Source organism: Apis dorsata, unplaced genomic scaffold (assembly GCF_000469605.1).
Source record: "Apis dorsata unplaced genomic scaffold, Apis dorsata 1.3 scaffold_293, whole genome shotgun sequence".
NCBI lineage: Eukaryota > Metazoa > Arthropoda > Insecta > Hymenoptera > Apidae > Apis > Apis dorsata.
Genome location: NW_006263568.1, coordinates 312,794 through 318,631, shown reverse-complemented (window position 1 = coordinate 318,631; position 5,838 = coordinate 312,794). Strand labels below are relative to the sequence as shown.

Genomic DNA, 5,838 nt, shown 5'->3' with positions numbered 1-5,838 from the left:
AGAGAGAGAGAGAGAGAGAGAGAGAGAGAGATATCCCATTTCTGATCTAATGTTCATCATTTTTAGACGAGTTACGCGACTTGACCTTGAAATGTAGATGCCAACAAAAAATTATATTAATCATATTTGGACGAATTTTCGTATGCAAATAAAATAGAAAGGTTAAAGATATATCAAAATATACCCACGATTGAGAAACATAATATATTTGAATTATTTTTAAAGTTTTTGAAGTTTTTAAAAAATATATTTTATGTGGATAGGTTATGTAAGGATTTGGAATGTTATCAGAGTTTGGAATAAAATATGCAATGCAAAATATATTAGATATTTTCGATTCGATTTTTATTAGGCGTAAGAAATTATATATATTGCAAATATGAAAAAAAACTTAATTTGTATTATTATGTAAATATATTAATATTGTAATTTTTTCTAATTTTATTAAATTGCGAAAAATGGACTGAAAAAATAATCTTTTTTTTTTTTTCTGTTTATTTTTATTACATCAAAGCGAAAAAAAAAAGATTTTTGATTTTTACAAAATTATTATTCATAAATTATATAATGAATATTTCATAAATATTTTTTGAAATTTTTTAATAAAATTTTGAATATTTTTTAATGAAAGTTTGCATCATTTTGAAGTAATAAAAATAAATAATAAATGATAGTACGTGTCATTATTTTTTCTTCTTTTATCATAACACCCTAAATATTAAAAAATTTAAATTAATAAAACTCATCTCAATCAATTTTTGAAACAAATATCTTAAATTAACGTAACGATTACTCGAAATTTCAGATTACTATAGCACAAAAGGTCATTCACCAATTTCTAGTGACAAATTAATAAATTCAGAGGTCACTAGAAATAATGGCCTCTAAAAGTAGATTTACGCAGAAAGGAAACGAGATTGGACGAGAACACTAACGACGATCATTCGAAAGGAGAGGAATCTACGTGTGACTCGTCGTCTTTTACCGGAAATGAGACATCACGGTCTAATAAAATACAATGTCCGTGGTACACGAGACGGCCAATGATAGCATGCGAGGAGACATTTTAATTAAGGGAAAAGTGCTCTTACCATGCGTTTATTGCCTGCTTCTTCGTCACAAAGCGTAAACGGCGCGTTACTTTGATGAAATACATGCTGCGTTTGTAGAAGGATACTCGATGTCTACGTTGAAATATAAGTGTGATTATAACATGCGTATTCATATTAATATCTGATATTTGTACAATGAACATGATTAAATTGGTAACTATATATATAGTATAAATATAGAATAATTTTTATATAATAAAGCATATTCAAATTTTATTATATTTTTGTACGAATTAGAGATAGATAAAAATCTGATTTTTGGAAATTTTTAATAAATTTTAATTTCTGAAATTCTTTAATAGATAATTATATTAAATAAAAAATAATAAATATTGATTAATTTCATATCCTTACATATGAGAAATACACATGAAATACACATGAAACAAAAACATGGATTTTTGATTAGATTGATAGGTTAAGAAGTAAGGTTAGAAAGTAAATAAACAAAGACTGAAATTTCGTATTTCTTGAAATCACGAATATTAATAAATAAATGTGTAAAAAATTAAATAACGAATATAAATATACGTGAAAGTTAACAAATAAATAATTTAAAACTATCGTATGAATATGTGGTAAAATATAATGAAAAATATTTCTTTATATTTTGCTCTACATTTCGTGTTTTAACCGCGGAATCGATTGCTAGAATCTATTGTGGGAAAGATTTCAATTTATATAACGAGCAGATATTGCCGGTAGATAAGAATGCCTCGTAACGTTTCGTCGCGTTGTTGGAAATCTTGCTGGTTGATGGGTGAACGTTCAAGAAGTTGGAGGCGTTTCAAACGATTGAAGTTTACAATGTTCGTAAAGACGATGTGAAAGATTTAGTGAAACCATTTGTTTCGTTAAAACGAAGTTAAAGAGGCTAACGTCTCTTACTGTTATATCATTTAAGCTGATATTATAGTTATTTCATTATTTATATTCCGAATTTTTATATTACATTTACTTGATAATTAATGTATTTGGAATCATTTTTTATTTTATGTGAAATCTTTTTTTAATAAGATAATTAATTTAAAAATGTCAATAATAATTTATTGATATTTACGCAAAATTTAATACAAAATATGATATTTGAAAAAATAAAACATTTCTATTCAAGCTTCATTTTTATCATTCATATTCACAAAAATTTGATTTTACAATTTAATAATTTCACCGAATGTTCGTTAAATTTCCGAAAAAATTCTTTAGTCTAATCTTTAAGAAATTATCTTATGAGATAAGCGATAATAAAATAAAAATTTCCAAGAATTTTCTTACTTTTCTAAAAGTTACATCACAAATTGTCTCTAATAAACGATACACAAACGATATCTCACGCCACGATCCTTGACGTAAAACTGTTCGGATTGAATTTACATCGACAAGCCACATTGTAACGTTGCTTTTTACGAGTTCGTGGATTTCTTGGCTGATTTCCTCGATAATTATGAGACTGGAGAATTGCGTTTAGCCCAGCCATGTATCACTGGAGAACGAACAAACCGAACCAACTCGTGCTAAATTGGATCATATTACGTAAGCTTACACGATTAAAGAACCCCGGGACAAATCCGTGCGTCGACTTTACGAGTTTCAATTATGAACTCCAACGTAAACGTCTCGTTCTCTTATGAGAGAGAGGAAAAAAGAGAATAATGAACAGAAACTGTCAGATTACGCTGTTAAATGTTGCAAACGTTTTAATCGTGCACTTTAAAATTTTGTTTTATTAACAGCAGTCGGTATTCATGTTGATATTCGTGTCATTTCATATAATTTTGAATAATTTAGTTTCTTGTTTGAATAAAAAATTTATTTTATTATTATTTAAAGTAAAAATAAAAAGTAATTATTTTTAATTATTTATTTCTTAATTCTGTTACGTTCTTATATTCCATACAATATTTTTCAATTGATTAAATTTTATAGAAATATGATAGAATCATTATTCACATATGTCATTTCTCATATGTCTTATCTTATATGCCAAGCTTTTTTATTCACTTCACAAAAACGATTGACCAATCCCATCATCGATTCGAGTCCAATTCATATCGATCCGTCGCAATAATGAAATATCGATCGTACACGTTGATTTTCTTATTTTAACGTTCGTTCAAATGTTCTAAATGCGCTTTCGTTTTCTTCCACACAGATTACTTCATCGTATTCTTACCATTAATATACCAACGACCGCGACCCAACAATTTTCTTTCGAATTGCATACCACTCCGGCCAAATGTAAAGTGTCGTAACTAAGTCTTTCACTAAGGCGAGAGGAATTAACGGGACCCCGTAACTTTTCTATCGTATCAAACACGCCAATTCGCCGTCGCTAGATGGCAGCGCGACCCGAATTGTGTGTTCGTTTAGTAGTTCGCAAATTCGCGTTACGTAAGGGATTATTTTCAGGTTATAATACTCGAGTATTGGTATCAATCAGAATAATTCGAGACGATTTATGTGTAAATATGTGTGGATTCCAGAATGTGACGCGATGAAGACGATCGCGACGAATATACTATTTTTGTTGCTACTATATACAAGGTATGCGGATGAGGTAGATAAAAAATTGAAAGGATGATTCTGGAAGTTAAAATAAACGTAGAGGTTATATACAAAAATGTTCATTGAAATTTATTTTTTAGATTTCAATAGAATATTGATTATTTAAGGTATAGATACACATAAGATATATGTATAATGTATTTAAATTAATATCTGAAAATTGTTAAAATTTAAAATTGTAAAAATTACATTCTGATAATTATTTTTTTACATAATAAGTATTCATATTTGAAAATCATTTAATTTCTATTTCGTAAATTTATTTTTTCCTAAGAGATTATTTTGAAAGAATTTATCTGTCAATTAATTCGGATAATCCATAAGTCGATTATCCATTTTTTTAATTTAAAGTATCTGATCGAAAATATTGATTATTCGTTAATCTAAGTTAAGTATCTGATCATACTGACTTTTTCTAGAATATTCGAAAATAAATGACTCATGAATTTTTCTTCTCTTTCTAAGTTCGTAAAATAAGAAAAATATTAAATTTTAAATTTTAATCTATCATCCTAATTCTTAATTCTAAGATTTATTTTATTAATTAACATAATTCAACTGTATAATTATATACTCAATATTGTTTCGATAAAATTATTTTCTTTCAGTTTTTAATTTCAGATTGAACATTTTAAATTTCAACAAAGCGAAGATCTCGATATTCGTTTCTTGGAAACAAAAGCGACACCTTCATTACTCTCGAGAATATACACGTAGATATAAGAGAAAAGAAGGAATTTTGCAAAATGCATCGCAAATGCATCCTACTAGTTCGATCGTACGACTCTGACCTTGTCTGGATGTTCACCCCGCGCGGTTCGTTCGCTCGATGTTGGTTGAGTCGACTTTGGGACCGAGCCGGCTCTCACTTATGTAATTCGAAGCGGGTCACGGCCAGACACTCGAAAAACCCGCCTTTCTCCGCCGACATTTGAATCGGCCGCATTGCAGAACGCTAGGTAATACCGTTTCCACACAAAACTTTCGCGATGACTCGTTTCGATGCGATCGTGGCATTTGATTGATTTAGTCATTAGGTAAAAAGATAAACAAAATTTGATTTAAAATTTATTTATCTTTTTTCTTAAAAAAATTAATAATGCTAATATAAAACATATAATATAATAAATATATAATATAAATATATATTATGTAGCTTTATAGAATTTATAATATACAATTTATAGTATAATGCAACAATTATATTTAATTTCATTAATTATCGCTTATCAATATGAAAAAAACTTATACTTCCAACAATAATCTTCCATTATTAATCTTGTACATGCTGCAAAAATACTTTAAATTAACATGAAATACGAAACCAGAAAATTAATGGAATAAGTTCAAAGTCATTGCTTGGAAGTCTATTATTCATTTCCTTCGTTCCAATGTCACTAATTCGGTCAATTAATTTCATGAAGTTTTGACTTAAAAAAATTCCCTAGCAAAATGATTCTTGTTCTATTATTTCAGCAAATTATTTGAGCAATATTCAAACACACTGTTTCACATTTAAAAAATCGTTCAAAGGTACTAATTCAATTTATTTCATCGATAAGTGACAATGCTTTTAAAAGTAAAAATTATGTTCCTTGCGTTAATTTATCCGCATTGCAGGATACTAAATGCAACCAGTCGTTTGGCAAGAACGTGTTGGCTAAAAATTAATAACATGTACGTACTATCCGCAATAAGAGATATCGATCAACGGATACCATGAAACGATCATGATCATCTTTAGTAGTAACGAGGAACGGAACTGGTTATGAGAATATTATCCGATATGTTAACGTCAATTATAAAGGTATGAAGAAGATAAGTCTATTTTTAGATTAATCAATTCCAGTTGCGTTATATATATAATTATAAAAGAATATTATAGAAGAATTATGAAACTACGGAAACGTGAGAGATTATATCATATTTTTTTAAAAAATTTTTTTTAAAAAATTGACTAATTATAGAAAAATATGATTAAGCAGAAAATGATACGAAATACAGGATTTAAATTACCATTATATGTCTCTTATTTCACTTTAAATATTTAAAGAAATATAAAAAAATCATATTACAATCTAACATTTTATCAAATACAGAATAAATTAACCTTTCTTCGAAAAAAAGAAAGAAAGTCTATAATTTCTCCTTGACCTGAGCT

The 5,838-nt window shown here is 27.7% G+C and overlaps 1 long non-coding RNA gene across 1 annotated transcript in view; it reads left to right on the top strand.

The window, feature by feature from the left end:
• Positions 1–4,264: 4,264 nt before the first annotated feature.
• Positions 4,265–5,838, top strand: part of LOC116185832 — a 2,242-nt gene continuing 668 nt past the window's right edge. Inside the window, exons 1-2 of the long non-coding RNA XR_004150738.1 lie at positions 4,265–4,636; positions 5,298–5,484. This is a non-coding gene — a long non-coding RNA (uncharacterized LOC116185832). The remainder of the gene's footprint in view (positions 4,637–5,297; positions 5,485–5,838) is intronic.